Genomic DNA, 18,319 nt, shown 5'->3' on the forward strand with positions numbered 1-18,319 from the left:
CACTCCTACTGAAGCTCATTCCACACTCCAAGCATTTATATGGCTTCTCTCCAGTATGGGTTCTTTGATGCCTAGTAAGATGTCCACTCCTACTGAAGCTCATTCCACACTCCAAGCATTTATATGGCTTCTCTCCAGTATGGGTTCTTTGATGCCTAGTAAGATGTCCACTCCTACTGAAGCTCATTCCACACTCCAAGCATTTATATGGCTTCTCTCCAGTATGGGTTCTTTGATGCCTAGTAAGATGTCCACTCCTACTGAAGCTCATTCCACACTCCAAGCATTTATATGGCTTCTCTCCAGTATGGGTTCTTTGATGCCTAGTAAGATGTCCACTCCTACTGAAGCTCATTCCACACTCCAAGCATTTATATGGCTTCTCTCCAGTATGGGTTCTTTGATGCCTAGTAAGATGTCCACTCCTACTGAAACTCATTCCAGACTCCAAGCATTTATATGGCTTCTCTCCAGTATGGGTTCTTTGATGGCTAATAAGACTTCCGCACTCAATGAAGCTCTTTCCACACTCCAAGCATTTATATGGCTTCTCTCCAGTATGGGTTCTTTGATGCCTAGTAGGATGTCCACTCCTACTGAAGCTCATTCCACACTCCAAGCATTTATATGGCTTCTCTCCAGTATGGGTTCTTTGATGCCTAGTAAGATGTCCACTCCTACTGAAGCTCATTCCACACTCCAAGCATTTATATGGCTTCTCTCCAGTATGGGTTCTTTGATGGCTAATAAGACTTCCGCACTCAATGAAGCTCATTCCACACTCCAAGCATTTATATGGCTTCTCTCCAGTATGGGTTCTTTGATGGCTAATAAGACTTCCGCACTCAATGAAGCTCTTTCCACACTCCAAGCATTTATATGGCTTCTCTCCAGTATGGGTTCTTTGATGTCTAGTAAGATGTCCACTCCTACTGAAGCTCATTCCACACTCCAAGCATTTATATGGCTTCTCTCCAGTATGGGTTCTTTGATGCCTAGTAAGATGTCCACTCCAACTGAAGCTCATTCTACACTCCAAGCATTTATATGCCTTCTCTCCAGTATGGGTTCTTTGATGCCTAGTACGATGTCCACTCCTACTGAAGCTCATTCCACACTCCAAGCATTTATATGGATTCTCTACAGTATGGGTTCTTTGATGCCCAGTAAGATGTCCACTCCTACTGAAGCTCATTCCACACTCCAAGCATTTATATGGCTTCTCTCCAGTATGGGTTCTTTGATGCCCAGTAAGATGTCCACTCCTACTGAAGCTCATTCCACACTCCAAGCATTTATATCGTTTCTCTCCAGTATGGGTTCTTTGATGGCTAATAAGACTTCCGCACTCAATGAAGCTCTTTCCACACTCCAAGCATTTATATGGCTTCTCTCCAGTATGGGTTCTTTGATGGCTAATAAGACTTCCGCACTCAATGAAGCTCTTACCACACTCCAAGCATTTATATGGCTTCTCTCCAGTATGGGTTCTTTGATGCCCAGTAAGATGTCCACTCCTACTGAAGCTCTTTCCACACTCCAAGCATTTATATGGCTTCTCTCCAGTATGGGTTCTTTGATGCCTAGTAAGATGTCCACTCCTACTGAAGCTCATTCCACACTCCAAGCATTTATATGGCTTCTCTCCAGTATGGGTTCTTTGATGCCTAGTAAGATGTCCACTCCTACTGAAGCTCATTCCACACTCCAAGCATTTATATGGCTTCTCTCCAGTATGGGTTCTTTGATGCCTAGTAAGATGTCCACTCCTACTGAAGCTCATTCCACACTCCAAGCATTTATATGGCTTCTCTCCAGTATGGGTTCTTTGATGCCTAGTAAGATGTCCACTCCTACTGAAGCTCATTCCAGACTCCAAGCATTTATATGGCTTCTCTCCAGTATGGGTTCTTTGATGGCTAATAAGACTTCCGCACTCAATGAAGCTCTTTCCACACTCCAAGCATTTATATGGCTTCTCTCCAGTATGGGTTCTTTGATGCCTAGTAAGATGTCCACTCCTACTGAAGCTCATTCCACACTCCAAGCATTTATATGGCTTCTCTCCAGTATGGGTTCTTTGATGCCTAGTAAGATGTCCACTCCTACTGAAGCTCATTCCACACTCCAAGCATTTATATGGCTTCTCTCCAGTATGGGTTCTTTGATGCCTAGTAAGATGTCCGCTCCTACTGAAGCTCATTCCACACTCCAAGCATTTATATGGCTTCTCTCCAGTATGGGTTCTTTGATGCCTAGTAAGATGTCCACTCCTACTGAAGCTCATTCCACACTCCAAGCATTTATATGGCTTCTCTCCAGTATGGGTTCTTTGATGCCTAGTAAGATGTCCACTCCTACTGAAGCTCATTCCAGACTCCAAGCATTTATATGGCTTCTCTCCAGTATGGGTTCTTTGATGGCTAATAAGACTTCCGCACTCAATGAAGCTCTTTCCACACTCCAAGCATTTATATGGCTTCTCTCCAGTATGGGTTCTTTGATGCCTAGTAGGATGTCCACTCCTACTGAAGCTCATTCCACACTCCAAGCATTTATATGGCTTCTCTCCAGTATGGGTTCTTTGATGCCTAGTAAGATGTCCACTCCTACTGAAGCTCATTCCACACTCCAAGCATTTATATGGCTTCTCTCCAGTATGGGTTCTTTGATGGCTAATAAGACTTCCGCACTCAATGAAGCTCATTCCACACTCCAAGCATTTATATGGCTTCTCTCCAGTATGGGTTCTTTGATGGCTAATAAGACTTCCGCACTCAATGAAGCTCTTTCCACACTCCAAGCATTTATATGGCTTCTCTCCAGTATGGGTTCTTTGATGTCTAGTAAGATGTCCACTCCTACTGAAGCTCATTCCACACTCCAAGCATTTATATGGCTTCTCTCCAGTATGGGTTCTTTGATGCCTAGTAAGATGTCCACTCCAACTGAAGCTCATTCTACACTCCAAGCATTTATATGCCTTCTCTCCAGTATGGGTTCTTTGATGCCTAGTACGATGTCCACTCCTACTGAAGCTCATTCCACACTCCAAGCATTTATATGGATTCTCTACAGTATGGGTTCTTTGATGCCCAGTAAGATTTCCACTCCTACTGAAGCTCATTTCACACTCCAAGCATTTATATGGCTTCTCTCCAGTATGGGTTCTTTGATGCCCAGTAAGATGTCCACTCCTACTGAAGCTCATTCCACACTCCAAGCATTTATATCGTTTCTCTCCAGTATGGGTTCTTTGATGGCTAATAAGACTTCCGCACTCAATGAAGCTCTTTCCACACTCCAAGCATTTATATGGCTTCTCTCCAGTATGGGTTCTTTGATGGCTAATAAGACTTCCGCACTCAATGAAGCTCTTACCACACTCCAAGCATTTATATGGCTTCTCTCCAGTATGGGTTCTTTGATGCCCAGTAAGATGTCCACTCCTACTGAAGCTCTTTCCACACTCCAAGCATTTATATGGCTTCTCTCCAGTATGGGTTCTTTGATGCCTAGTAAGATGTCCACTCCTACTGAAGCTCATTCCACACTCCAAGCATTTATATGGCTTCTCTCCAGTATGGGTTCTTTGATGGCTAATAAGACTTCCGCACTCAATGAAGCTCTTTCCACACTCCAAGCATTTATATGGCTTCTCTCCAGTATGGGTTCTTTGATGCCCAGTAAGATGTCCACTCCTACTGAAGCTCATTCCACACTCCAAGCATTTATATGGCTTCTCTCCAGTATGGGTTCTTTGATGCCCAGTAAGATGTCCACTCCTACTGAAGCTCTTTCCACACTCCAAGCATTTATATGGCTTCTCTCCAGTATGGGTTCTTTGATGCCTAGTAAGATGTCCACTCCTACTGAAGCTCATTCCACACTCCAAGCATTTATATGGCTTCCCTCCAGTATGGGTTCTTTGATGGCTAATAAGACTTCCGCACTCAATGAAGCTCTTTCCACACTCCAAGCATTTATATGGCTTCTCTCCAGTATGGGTTCTTTGATGCCCAGTAAGATGTCCACTCCTACTGAAGCTCATTCCACACTCCAAGCATTTATATGGCTTCTCTCCAGTATGGGTTCTTTGATGCCCAGTAAGATGTCCACTCCTACTGAAGCTCTTTCCACACTCCAAGCATTTATATGGCTTCTCTCCAGTATGGGTTCTTTGATGCCTAGTAAGATGTCCACTCCTACTGAAGCTCATTCCACACTCCAAGCATTTATATGGCTTCCCTCCAGTATGGGTTCTTTGATGGCTAATAAGACTTCCGCACTCAATGAAGCTCTTTCCACACTCCAAGCATTTATATGGCTTCTCTCCAGTATGGGTTCTTTGATGCCTAGTAAGATGTCCACTCCTACTGAAGCTCATTCCACACTCCAAGCATTTATATGGCTTCTCTCCAGTATGGGTTCTTTGATGGCTAATAAGACTTCCGCACTCAATGAAGCTCTTTCCACACTCCAAGCATTTATATGGCTTCTCTCCAGTATGGGTTCTTTGATGCCTAGTAAGATGTCCACTCCTACTGAAGCTCATTCCACACTCCAAGCATTTATATGGCTTCTCTCCAGTATGGGTTCTTTGATGGCTAATAAGACTTCCGCACTCAATGAAGCTCTTTCCACACTCCAAGCATTTATATGGCTTCTCTCCAGTATGGGTTCTTTGATGCCTAGTAAGATGTCCACTCCTACTGAAGCTCATTCCACACTCCAAGCATTTATATGGCTTCTCTCCAGTATGGGTTCTTTGATGCCTAGTAAGATGTCCACTCCTACTGAAGCTCATTCCACACTCCAAGCATTTATATGGCTTCTCTCCAGTATGGGTTCTTTGATGCCTAGTAAGATGTCCACTCCTACTGAAGCTCATTCCACACTCCAAGCATTTATATGGCTTCTCTCCAGTATGGGTTCTTTGATGCCTAGTAAGATGTCCACTCCTACTGAAGCTCATTCCACACTCCAAGCATTTATATGGCTTCTCTCCAGTATGGGTTCTTTGATGCCTAGTAAGATGTCCACTCCTACTGAAGCTCATTCCACACTCCAAGCATTTATATGGCTTCTCTCCAGTATGGGTTCTTTGATGCCTAGTAAGATGTCCACTCCTACTGAAACTCATTCCAGACTCCAAGCATTTATATGGCTTCTCTCCAGTATGGGTTCTTTGATGGCTAATAAGACTTCCGCACTCAATGAAGCTCTTTCCACACTCCAAGCATTTATATGGCTTCTCTCCAGTATGGGTTCTTTGATGCCTAGTAGGATGTCCACTCCTACTGAAGCTCATTCCACACTCCAAGCATTTATATGGCTTCTCTCCAGTATGGGTTCTTTGATGCCTAGTAAGATGTCCACTCCTACTGAAGCTCATTCCACACTCCAAGCATTTATATGGCTTCTCTCCAGTATGGGTTCTTTGATGGCTAATAAGACTTCCGCACTCAATGAAGCTCATTCCACACTCCAAGCATTTATATGGCTTCTCTCCAGTATGGGTTCTTTGATGGCTAATAAGACTTCCGCACTCAATGAAGCTCTTTCCACACTCCAAGCATTTATATGGCTTCTCTCCAGTATGGGTTCTTTGATGTCTAGTAAGATGTCCACTCCTACTGAAGCTCATTCCACACTCCAAGCATTTATATGGCTTCTCTCCAGTATGGGTTCTTTGATGCCTAGTAAGATGTCCACTCCAACTGAAGCTCATTCTACACTCCAAGCATTTATATGCCTTCTCTCCAGTATGGGTTCTTTGATGCCTAGTACGATGTCCACTCCTACTGAAGCTCATTCCACACTCCAAGCATTTATATGGATTCTCTACAGTATGGGTTCTTTGATGCCCAGTAAGATGTCCACTCCTACTGAAGCTCATTCCACACTCCAAGCATTTATATGGCTTCTCTCCAGTATGGGTTCTTTGATGCCCAGTAAGATGTCCACTCCTACTGAAGCTCATTCCACACTCCAAGCATTTATATCGTTTCTCTCCAGTATGGGTTCTTTGATGGCTAATAAGACTTCCGCACTCAATGAAGCTCTTTCCACACTCCAAGCATTTATATGGCTTCTCTCCAGTATGGGTTCTTTGATGGCTAATAAGACTTCCGCACTCAATGAAGCTCTTACCACACTCCAAGCATTTATATGGCTTCTCTCCAGTATGGGTTCTTTGATGCCCAGTAAGATGTCCACTCCTACTGAAGCTCTTTCCACACTCCAAGCATTTATATGGCTTCTCTCCAGTATGGGTTCTTTGATGCCTAGTAAGATGTCCACTCCTACTGAAGCTCATTCCACACTCCAAGCATTTATATGGCTTCTCTCCAGTATGGGTTCTTTGATGCCTAGTAAGATGTCCACTCCTACTGAAGCTCATTCCACACTCCAAGCATTTATATGGCTTCTCTCCAGTATGGGTTCTTTGATGCCTAGTAAGATGTCCACTCCTACTGAAGCTCATTCCACACTCCAAGCATTTATATGGCTTCTCTCCAGTATGGGTTCTTTGATGCCTAGTAAGATGTCCACTCCTACTGAAGCTCATTCCAGACTCCAAGCATTTATATGGCTTCTCTCCAGTATGGGTTCTTTGATGGCTAATAAGACTTCCGCACTCAATGAAGCTCTTTCCACACTCCAAGCATTTATATGGCTTCTCTCCAGTATGGGTTCTTTGATGCCTAGTAAGATGTCCACTCCTACTGAAGCTCATTCCACACTCCAAGCATTTATATGGCTTCTCTCCAGTATGGGTTCTTTGATGCCTAGTAAGATGTCCACTCCTACTGAAGCTCATTCCACACTCCAAGCATTTATATGGCTTCTCTCCAGTATGGGTTCTTTGATGCCTAGTAAGATGTCCGCTCCTACTGAAGCTCATTCCACACTCCAAGCATTTATATGGCTTCTCTCCAGTATGGGTTCTTTGATGCCTAGTAAGATGTCCACTCCTACTGAAGCTCATTCCACACTCCAAGCATTTATATGGCTTCTCTCCAGTATGGGTTCTTTGATGCCTAGTAAGATGTCCACTCCTACTGAAGCTCATTCCAGACTCCAAGCATTTATATGGCTTCTCTCCAGTATGGGTTCTTTGATGGCTAATAAGACTTCCGCACTCAATGAAGCTCTTTCCACACTCCAAGCATTTATATGGCTTCTCTCCAGTATGGGTTCTTTGATGCCTAGTAGGATGTCCACTCCTACTGAAGCTCATTCCACACTCCAAGCATTTATATGGCTTCTCTCCAGTATGGGTTCTTTGATGCCTAGTAAGATGTCCACTCCTACTGAAGCTCATTCCACACTCCAAGCATTTATATGGCTTCTCTCCAGTATGGGTTCTTTGATGGCTAATAAGACTTCCGCACTCAATGAAGCTCATTCCACACTCCAAGCATTTATATGGCTTCTCTCCAGTATGGGTTCTTTGATGGCTAATAAGACTTCCGCACTCAATGAAGCTCTTTCCACACTCCAAGCATTTATATGGCTTCTCTCCAGTATGGGTTCTTTGATGTCTAGTAAGATGTCCACTCCTACTGAAGCTCATTCCACACTCCAAGCATTTATATGGCTTCTCTCCAGTATGGGTTCTTTGATGCCTAGTAAGATGTCCACTCCAACTGAAGCTCATTCTACACTCCAAGCATTTATATGCCTTCTCTCCAGTATGGGTTCTTTGATGCCTAGTACGATGTCCACTCCTACTGAAGCTCATTCCACACTCCAAGCATTTATATGGATTCTCTACAGTATGGGTTCTTTGATGCCCAGTAAGATTTCCACTCCTACTGAAGCTCATTCCACACTCCAAGCATTTATATGGCTTCTCTCCAGTATGGGTTCTTTGATGCCCAGTAAGATGTCCACTCCTACTGAAGCTCATTCCACACTCCAAGCATTTATATCGTTTCTCTCCAGTATGGGTTCTTTGATGGCTAATAAGACTTCCGCACTCAATGAAGCTCTTTCCACACTCCAAGCATTTATATGGCTTCTCTCCAGTATGGGTTCTTTGATGGCTAATAAGACTTCCGCACTCAATGAAGCTCTTACCACACTCCAAGCATTTATATGGCTTCTCTCCAGTATGGGTTCTTTGATGCCCAGTAAGATGTCCACTCCTACTGAAGCTCTTTCCACACTCCAAGCATTTATATGGCTTCTCTCCAGTATGGGTTCTTTGATGCCTAGTAAGATGTCCACTCCTACTGAAGCTCATTCCACACTCCAAGCATTTATATGGCTTCTCTCCAGTATGGGTTCTTTGATGGCTAATAAGACTTCCGCACTCAATGAAGCTCTTTCCACACTCCAAGCATTTATATGGCTTCTCTCCAGTATGGGTTCTTTGATGCCCAGTAAGATGTCCACTCCTACTGAAGCTCATTCCACACTCCAAGCATTTATATGGCTTCTCTCCAGTATGGGTTCTTTGATGCCCAGTAAGATGTCCACTCCTACTGAAGCTCTTTCCACACTCCAAGCATTTATATGGCTTCTCTCCAGTATGGGTTCTTTGATGCCTAGTAAGATGTCCACTCCTACTGAAGCTCATTCCACACTCCAAGCATTTATATGGCTTCCCTCCAGTATGGGTTCTTTGATGGCTAATAAGACTTCCGCACTCAATGAAGCTCTTTCCACACTCCAAGCATTTATATGGCTTCTCTCCAGTATGGGTTCTTTGATGCCTAGTAAGATGTCCACTCCTACTGAAGCTCATTCCACACTCCAAGCATTTATATGGCTTCTCTCCAGTATGGGTTCTTTGATGGCTAATAAGACTTCCGCACTCAATGAAGCTCTTTCCACACTCCAAGCATTTATATGGCTTCTCTCCAGTATGGGTTCTTTGATGCCTAGTAAGATGTCCACTCCTACTGAAGCTCATTCCACACTCCAAGCATTTATATGGCTTCTCTCCAGTATGGGTTCTTTGATGGCTAATAAGACTTCCGCACTCAATGAAGCTCTTTCCACACTCCAAGCATTTATATGGCTTCTCTCCAGTATGGGTTCTTTGATGCCTAGTAAGATGTCCACTCCTACTGAAGCTCATTCCACACTCCAAGCATTTATATGGCTTCTCTCCAGTATGGGTTCTTTGATGCCTAGTAAGATGTCCACTCCTACTGAAGCTCATTCCACACTCCAAGCATTTATATGGCTTCTCTCCAGTATGGGTTCTTTGATGCCTAGTAAGATGTCCACTCCTACTGAAGCTCATTCCACACTCCAAGCATTTATATGGCTTCTCTCCAGTATGGGTTCTTTGATGCCTAGTAAGATGTCCACTCCTACTGAAGCTCATTCCACACTCCAAGCATTTATATGGCTTCTATCCACTATGGGTTCTTTGATGCCTAGTAAGATGTCCACTCCTACTGAAGCTCATTCCACACTCCAAGCATTTATATGGCTTCTCTCCAGTATGGGTTCTTTGATGGCTAATAAGACTTCCGCACTCAATGAAGCTCTTTCCACACTCCAAGCATTTATATGGCTTCTCTCCAGTATGGGTTCTTTGATGCCCAGTAAGATGTCCACTCCTACTGAAGCTCTTTCCACACTCCAAGCATTTATATGGCTTCTCTCCAGTATGGGTTCTTTGATGCCTAGTAAGATGTCCACTCCTACTGAAGCTCATTCCACACTCCAAGCATTTATATGGCTTCCCTCCAGTATGGGTTCTTTGATGGCTAATAAGACTTCCGCACTCAATGAAGCTCTTTCCACACTCCAAGCATTTATATGGCTTCTCTCCAGTATGGGTTCTTTGATGCCTAGTAAGATGTCCACTCCTACTGAAGCTCATTCCACACTCCAAGCATTTATATGGCTTCTCTCCAGTATGGGTTCTTTGATGGCTAATAAGACTTCCGCACTCAATGAAGCTCTTTCCACACTCCAAGCATTTATATGGCTTCTCTCCAGTATGGGTTCTTTGATGCCTAGTAAGATGTCCACTCCTACTGAAGCTCATTCCACACTCCAAGCATTTATATGGCTTCTCTCCAGTATGGGTTCTTTGATGGCTAATAAGACTTCCGCACTCAATGAAGCTCTTTCCACACTCCAAGCATTTATATGGCTTCTCTCCAGTATGGGTTCTTTGATGCCTAGTAAGATGTCCACTCCTACTGAAGCTCATTCCACACTCCAAGCATTTATATGGCTTCTCTCCAGTATGGGTTCTTTGATGCCTAGTAAGATGTCCACTCCTACTGAAGCTCATTCCACACTCCAAGCATTTATATGGCTTCTCTCCAGTATGGGTTCTTTGATGGCTAATAAGACTTCCGCACTCAATGAAGCTCATTCCACACTCCAAGCATTTATATGGCTTCTCTCCAGTATGGGTTCTTTGATGGCTAATAAGACTTCCGCACTCAATGAAGCTCTTTCCACACTCCAAGCATTTATATGGCTTCTCTCCAGTATGGGTTCTTTGATGTCTAGTAAGATGTCCACTCCTACTGAAGCTCATTCCACACTCCAAGCATTTATATGGCTTCTCTCCAGTATGGGTTCTTTGATGCCTAGTAAGATGTCCACTCCAACTGAAGCTCATTCTACACTCCAAGCATTTATATGCCTTCTCTCCAGTATGGGTTCTTTGATGCCTAGTACGATGTCCACTCCTACTGAAGCTCATTCCACACTCCAAGCATTTATATGGCTTCTCTCCAGTATGGGTTCTTTGATGCCCAGTAAGATGTCCACTCCTACTGAAGCTCTTTCCACACTCCAAGCATTTATATGGCTTCTCTCCAGTATGGGTTCTTTGATGCCTAGTAAGATGTCCACTCCTACTGAAGCTCATTCCACACTCCAAGCATTTATATGGCTTCCCTCCAGTATGGGTTCTTTGATGGCTAATAAGACTTCCGCACTCAATGAAGCTCTTTCCACACTCCAAGCATTTATATGGCTTCTCTCCAGTATGGGTTCTTTGATGCCTAGTAAGATGTCCACTCCTACTGAAGCTCATTCCACACTCCAAGCATTTATATGGCTTCTCTCCAGTATGGGTTCTTTGATGGCTAATAAGACTTCCGCACTCAATGAAGCTCTTTCCACACTCCAAGCATTTATATGGCTTCTCTCCAGTATGGGTTCTTTGATGCCTAGTAAGATGTCCACTCCTACTGAAGCTCATTCCACACTCCAAGCATTTATATGGCTTCTCTCCAGTATGGGTTCTTTGATGGCTAATAAGACTTCCGCACTCAATGAAGCTCTTTCCACACTCCAAGCATTTATATGGCTTCTCTCCAGTATGGGTTCTTTGATGCCTAGTAAGATGTCCACTCCTACTGAAGCTCATTCCACACTCCAAGCATTTATATGGCTTCTCTCCAGTATGGGTTCTTTGATGCCTAGTAAGATGTCCACTCCTACTGAAGCTCATTCCACACTCCAAGCATTTATATGGCTTCTCTCCAGTATGGGTTCTTTGATGCCTAGTAAGATGTCCACTCCTACTGAAGCTCATTCCACACTCCAAGCATTTATATGGCTTCTCTCCAGTGTGGGTTCTTTGATGCCTAGTAAGATGTCCACTCCTACTGAAGCTCATTCCACACTCCAAGCATTTATATGGCTTCTCTCCAGTATGGGTTCTTTGATGCCTAGTAAGATGTCCACTCCTACTGAAGCTCATTCCAGACTCCAAGCATTTATATGGCTTCTCTCCAGTATGGGTTCTTTGATGGCTAATAAGACTTCCGCACTCAATGAAGCTCTTTCCACACTCCAAGCATTTATATGGCTTCTCTCCAGTATGGGTTCTTTGATGCCTAGTAGGATGTCCACTCCTACTGAAGCTCATTCCACACTCCAAGCATTTATATGGCTTCTCTCCAGTATGGGTTCTTTGATGCCTAGTAAGATGTCCACTCCTACTGAAGCTCATTCCACACTCCAAGCATTTATATGGCTTCTCTCCAGTATGGGTTCTTTGATGGCTAATAAGACTTCCGCACTCAATGAAGCTCATTCCACACTCCAAGCATTTATATGGCTTCTCTCCAGTATGGGTTCTTTGATGGCTAATAAGACTTCCGCACTCAATGAAGCTCTTTCCACACTCCAAGCATTTATATGGCTTCTCTCCAGTATGGGTTCTTTGATGTCTAGTAAGATGTCCACTCCTACTGAAGCTCATTCCACACTCCAAGCATTTATATGGCTTCTCTCCAGTATGGGTTCTTTGATGCCTAGAAAGATGTCCACTCCAACTGAAGCTCATTCTACACTCCAAGCATTTATATGCCTTCTCTCCAGTATGGGTTCTTTGATGCCTAGTACGATGTCCACTCCTACTGAAGCTCATTCCACACTACAAGCATTTATATGGATTCTCTCCAGTATGGGTTCTTTGATGCCCAGTAAGATGTCCACTCCTACTGAAGCTCATTCCACACTCCAAGCATTTATATGGCTTCTCTCCAGTATGGGTTCTTTGATGCCCAGTAAGATGTCCACTCCTACTGAAGCTCATTCCACACTCCAAGCATTTATATCGTTTCTCTCCAGTATGGGTTCTTTGATGGCTAATAAGACTTCCGCACTCAATGAAGCTCTTTCCACACTCCAAGCATTTATATGGCTTCTCTCCAGTATGGGTTCTTTGATGGCTAATAAGACTTCCGCACTCAATGAAGCTCTTACCACACTCCAAGCATTTATATGGCTTCTCTCCAGTATGGGTTCTTTGATGCCCAGTAAGATTTCCACTCCTTCTGAAGCTCTTTCCACACTCCAAGCATTTATATGGCTTCTCTCCAGTATGGGTTCTTTGATGCCTAGTAAGATGTCCACTCCTACTGAAGCTCATTCCACACTCCAAGCATTTATATGGCTTCTCTCCAGTATGGGTTCTTTGATGGCTAATAAGACTTCCGCACTCAATGAAGCTCTTTCCACACTCCAAGCATTTATATGGCTTCTCTCCAGTATGGGTTCTTTGATGCCCAGTAAGATGTCCACTCCTACTGAAGCTCATTCCACACTCCAAGCATTTATATGGCTTCTCTCCAGTATGGGTTCTTTGATGCCCAGTAAGATGTCCACTCCTACTGAAGCTCATTCCACACTCCAAGCATTTATATGGCTTCTCTCCAGTATGGGTTCTTTGATGGCTAATAAGACTTCCGCACTCAATGAAGCTCTTTCCACACTCCAAGCATTTATATGGCTTCTCTCCAGTATGGGTTTTTTGATGCCTAGTAAGATGTCCACTCCTACTGAAGCTCATTCCACACTCCAAGCATTTATATAGCTTCTCTCCAGTATGGGTTCTTTGATGGCTAATAAGACTTCCGCACTCAATGAAGCTCATTCCACACTCCAAGCATTTATATGGCTTCTCTCCAGTATGGGTTCTTTGATGTCCAGTAAGATGTCCCCTCCTACTGAAGCTCATTCCACACTCCAAGCATTTATATGGCTTCTCTCCAGTATGGGTTCTTTGATGCCTAGTAAGATGTCCACTCCTACTGAAGCTCATTCCACACTCCAAGCATTTATATGGCTTCTCTCCAGTATGGGTTCTTTGATGGCTAATAAGACTTCCGCACTCAATGAAGCTCTTTCCACACTCCAAGCATTTATATGGCTTCTCTCCAGTATGGGTTCTTTGATGCCCAGTAAGATGTCCACTCCAACTGAAGCTCATTCCACACTCCAAGCATTTATATGGCTTCTCTCCAGTATGGGTTCTTTGATGCCTAGTAAGATGTCCACTCCTACTGAAGCTCATTCCACACTCCAAGCATTTATATGGCTTCTCTCCAGTATGGGTTCTTTGATGGCTAATAAGACTTCCGCACTCAATGAAGCTCTTTCCACACTCCAAGCATTTATATGTCTTCTCTCCAGTATGGGTTCTTTGATGGCTAATAAGACTTCCACACTCAATGAAGCTCTTTCCACACTCCAAGCATTTATATGGCTTATCTCCAGTATGGGTTCTTTGATGCCCAGTAAGATGTCCACTCCTACTGAAGCTCTTTCCACACTCCAAGCATTTATATGGCTTCTCTCCAGTATGGGTTCTTTGATGCCTAGTAAGATGTCCACTCCTACTGAAGCTCATTCCACACTCCAAGCATTTATATGGCTTCTCTCCAGTATGGGTTCTTTAATGGCTAATAAGACTTCCGCACTCAATGAAGCTCTTTCCACACTCCAAGCATTTATATGGCTTCTCTCCAGTATGGGTTCTTTGATGCCTAGTAAGATGTCCACTCCTACTGAAGCTCATTCCACACTCCAAGCATTTATATGGCTTCTCTCCAGTATGGGTTCTTTGATGCCGAGTAAGATTTCCACTCCTACTGAAGCTCATTCCACACTCCAAGCATTTATATGGATTCTCTCCAGTATGGGTTCTTTGATGCCCAGTAAGATGTCCACTCCTACTGAAGCTCTTTCCACACTCCAAGCATTTATATGGCTTCTCTCCAGTATGGGTTCTTTGATGCCTAGTAAGATGTCCACTCCTACTGAAGCTCATTCCACACTCCAAGCATTTATATGGCTTCCCTCCAGTATGGGTTCTTTGATGGCTAATAAGACTTCCGCACTCAATGAAGCTCTTTCCACACTCCAAGCATTTATATGGCTTCTCTCCAGTATGGGTTCTTTGATGCCTAGTAAGATGTCCACTCCTACTGAAGCTCATTCCACACTCCAAGCATTTATATGGCTTCTCTCCAGTATGGGTTCTTTGATGGCTAATAAGACTTCCGCACTCAATGAAGCTCTTTCCACACTCCAAGCATTTATATGGCTTCTCTCCAGTATGGGTTCTTTGATGCCTAGTAAGATGTCCACTCCTACTGAAGCTCATTCCACACTCCAAGCATTTATATGGCTTCTCTCCAGTATGGGTTCTTTGATGGCTAATAAGACTTCCGCACTCAATGAAGCTCATTCCACACTCCAAGCATTTATATGGCTTCTCTCCAGTATGGGTTCTTTGATGCCCAGTAAGATGTCCACTCCTACTGAAGCTCATTCCACACTCCAAGCATTTATATGGCTTCTCTCCAGTATGGGTTCTTTGATGCCAAGTAAGATGTCCACTCCTACTAAAGCTCATTCCACACTCCAAGCATTTATATGGCTTCTCTCCAGTATGGGTTCTTTGATGCCTAGTAAGATGTCCACTCCTACTGAAGCTCATTCCACACTCCAAGCATTTATATGGCTTCTCTCCAGTATGGGTTCTTTGATGCCTAGTAAGATGTCCACTCCTACTGAAGCTCATTCCACACTCCAAGCATTTATATGGCTTCTCTCCAGTATGGGTTCTTTGATGCCTAGTAAGATGTCCACTCCTACTGAAGCTCATTCCACACTCCAAGCATTTATATGGCTTCCCTCCAGTATGGGTTCTTTGATGCCTAGTAAGATGTCCACTCCTACTGAAGCTCATTCCACACTCCAAGCATTTATATGGCTTCTCTCCAGTATGGGTTCTTTGATGCCTAGTAAGATGTCCACTCCTACTGAAGCTCATTCCACACTCCAAGCATTTATATGGCTTCTCTCCAGTATGGGTTCTTTGATGGCTAATAAGACTTCCGCACTCAATGAAGCTCATTCCACACTCCAAGCATTTATATGGCTTCTCTCCAGTATGGGTTCTTTGATGGCTAATAAGACTTCCACACTCAATGAAGCTCTTTCCACACTCCAAGCATTTATATGGCTTCTCTCCAGTATGGGTTCTTTGATGCCTAGTAAGATGTCCACTCCTACTGAAGCTCATTCCACACTCCAAGCATTTATATGGCTTCTCTCCAGTATGGATTCTTTAATGGCTAATAAGACTTCCGCACTCAATGAAGCTCATTCCACACTCCAAGCATTTATATGGCTTCTCTCCAGTATGGGTTCTTTGATGGCTAATAAGACTTCCGCACTCAATGAAGCTCTTTCCACACTCCAAGCATTTATATGGCTTCTCTCCAGTATGGGTTCTTTGATGCTTAGTAAGATGTCCACTCCTACTGAAGCTCATTCCACACTCCAAGCATTTATATGGCTTCTCTCCAGTATGGGTTCTTTGATGCCCAGTAAGATGTCCACTCCTACTGAAGCTCATTCCACACTCCAAGCATTTATATGGCTTCTCTCCAGTATGGGTTCTTTGATGCCCAGTAAGATGTCCACTCCTACTGAAGCTCTTTCCACACTCCAAGCATTTATATGGCTTCTCTCCAGTATGGGTTCTTTGATGCCTAGTAAGATGTCAACTCCTACTGAAGCTCATTCCACACTCCAAGCATTTATATGGCTTCTCTCCAGTATGGGTTCTTTGATGCCTAGTAAGATGTCCACTCCTACTGAAGCTCATTCCACACTCCAAGCATTTATATGGCTTCTCTCCAGTATGGGTTCTTTGATGCCTATTAAGATGTCCACTCCTACTGAAGCTCTTTCCACACTCCAAGCATTTATACGGCTTCTCTCCAGTATGGGTTCTTTGATGCCTAGTAAGATGTCCACTCCTACTGAAGCTCATTCCACACTCCAAGCATTTATATGGCTTCTCTCCAGTATGGGTTCTTTGATGCCTAGTAAGATGTCCACTCCTACTGAAGCTCATTCCACACTCCAAGCATTTATATGGCTTCTCTCCAGTATGGGTTCTTTGATGGCTAATAAGACTTCTGCACACAATGAAGCTCTTTCCACACTCCAAGCATTTATATGGCTTCTCTCCAGTATGGTTTCTTTCATGCCTAGTAAGATGTCCACTCCTACTGAAGCTCATTCCACACTCCAAGCATTTATATGGCTTCTCTCCAGTATGGGTTCTTTGATGGCTAATAAGACTTCCGCACTCAATGAAGCTCTTTCCACACTCCAAGCATTTATATGGCTTCTCTCCAGTATGGGTTCTTTGATGCCTAGTAAGATTTCCACTCCTACTGAAGCTCATTCCACACTCCAAGCATTTATATGGCTTCTCTCCAGTATGGGTTCTTTGATGCCTAGTAAGATGTCCACTCCTACTGAAGCTCATTCCACACTCCAAGCATTTATATGGCTTCTCTCCAGTATGGGTTCTTTGATGCCTATTAAGATGTCCACTCCTACTGAAGCTCTTTCCACACTCCAAGCATTTATACGGCTTCTCTCCAGTATGGGTTCTTTGATGCCTAGTAAGATGTCCACTCCTACTGAAGCTCATTCCACACTCCAAGCATTTATATGGCTTCTCTCCAGTATGGGTTCTTTGATGCCTATTAAGATGTCCACTCCTACTGAAGCTCATTCCACACTCCAAGCATTTATATGGCTTCTCTCCAGTATGGGTTCTTTGATGGCTAATAAGACTTCTGCACTCAATGAAGCTCTTTCCACACTCCAAGCATTTATATGGCTTCTCTCCAGTATGGTTTCTTTCATGCCTAGTAAGATGTCCACTCCTACTGAAGCTCATTCCACACTCCAAGCATTTATATGGCTTCTCTCCAGTATGGGTTCTTTGATGCCCAGTAAGATGTCCACTCCTACTGAAGCTCTTTCCACACTCAAAGCATTTATATGGCTTCTCTCCAGTATGGGTTCCTTGATGCCCAGTAAGATGTCCACTCCTACTGAAGCTCATTCCACACTCCAAGCATTTATATGGCTTCTCTCCAGTATGGGTTCTTTGATGCCCAGTAAGATGTCCACTCCTACTGAAGCTCTTTCCACACTCCAAGCATTTATATGGCTTCTCTCCAGTATGGGTTCTTTGATGCCTAGTAAGATGTCAACTCCTACTGAAGCTCATTCCACACTCCAAGCACTTATACGGCTTCTCTCCAGTATGGGTTCTTTGATGCCTAGTAAGATGTCCACTCCTACTGAAGCTCATTCCACACTCCAAGCATTTATATGGCTTCTCTCCAGTATGGGTTCTTTGATGGCTAATAAGACTTCTGCACTCAATGAAGCTCTTTCCACACTCCAAGCATTTATATGGCTTCTCTCCAGTATGGTTTCTTTCATGCCTAGTAAGATGTCCACTCCTACTGAAGCTCATTCCACACTCCAAGCATTTATATGGCTTCTCTCCAGTATGGGTTCTTTGATGGCTAATAAGACTTCCGCACTCAATGAAGCTCTTTCCACACTCCAAGCATTTATATGGCTTCTCTCCAGTATGGGTTCTTTGATGCCCAGTAAGATGTCCACTCCTACTGAAGCTCATTCCACACTCCAAGCATTTATATGGCTTCTCTCCAGTATGGGTTCTTTGATGCCCAGTAAGATGTCCACTCCT

This window comes from Hemicordylus capensis, chromosome 12, assembly GCF_027244095.1.
Source record: "Hemicordylus capensis ecotype Gifberg chromosome 12, rHemCap1.1.pri, whole genome shotgun sequence".
In the NCBI taxonomy this organism is placed as follows: domain Eukaryota; kingdom Metazoa; phylum Chordata; class Lepidosauria; order Squamata; family Cordylidae; genus Hemicordylus; species Hemicordylus capensis.